Below are 912 nucleotides of genomic sequence, written 5' to 3'. Positions count from 1 at the left end.
CACTGGAAACCTGGTGGTGTAGTTGTTTCAAATGCAAAGCAATGCCAACGGATGAGGAAAGTCTTTGCTGCTCAGACTGGGAATTGGCGATGCCTGCACTTGAGAATCTGGACATCAGTACTGACGAGACTGCTGCTCTTCAGAGACCGTGCATCACCGATCACTGTGAGCGCGAAGCACAGAGAAGCAGTCAGAGCTACAGGCTACAGTGAGGCTAAAAACAGAGTTCATATGACGTTTTTCGAAACAACTTTTTATGTCTGCAGCACACTTGGATCACTACGGATCAACAGTATGGAGATACTTTGTGGATTCAATTTTGTGTTCTTGGACGTTAGTCTGGGGCGCCGTCTACCATTAGGTGTGCAAGGGATGTGAGGACTCTAAAACTTCACCAGGGCCTCCGTCGGCATATAGGTGAGTAGATAATGGCTGAATTTTCATTTTTGGGTGCACTATCCCTTTAAGCACATAGCTGACATCAAAACTTGAGAGCCCTGCCATTAATTTACATTACACTTAATTAAAATCGTAGCTTACAGGTGAAAAAGTGGTTTTGAATAAAATCTGATTTTCATGTAGGTGCAATCTCACAGGGGAAAAGCACACTTGAAAGCAGCTTAAAATGAAATATTAAAACATCATTCAAACAGGTAAGGCATATTTTACTTGACCATGACTGTACCTTTATTTAGTTTTATTCATATTTGATTTATTAAACAAAGTAGCTTAAATAACCTGTCATTCAGTGGCTATTTATGGGGTGCCGTTTGTAAAGTGTCTCACGCTGAAAATAACATCAACATTTTGCCACATTTAGCTTCAAACAATGTTTAAAAAAGTATTGTGAATTTTTTAACGTCACCCTTTACCACATTTACAGCAATATTTGTTAACTTAGAAATATATTAA

This window comes from Epinephelus moara, chromosome 7 (assembly GCF_006386435.1).
Source record: "Epinephelus moara isolate mb chromosome 7, YSFRI_EMoa_1.0, whole genome shotgun sequence".
NCBI classification, from domain to species: domain Eukaryota; kingdom Metazoa; phylum Chordata; class Actinopteri; order Perciformes; family Serranidae; genus Epinephelus; species Epinephelus moara.
Note: the sequence above shows the minus strand (reverse complement) of the source record.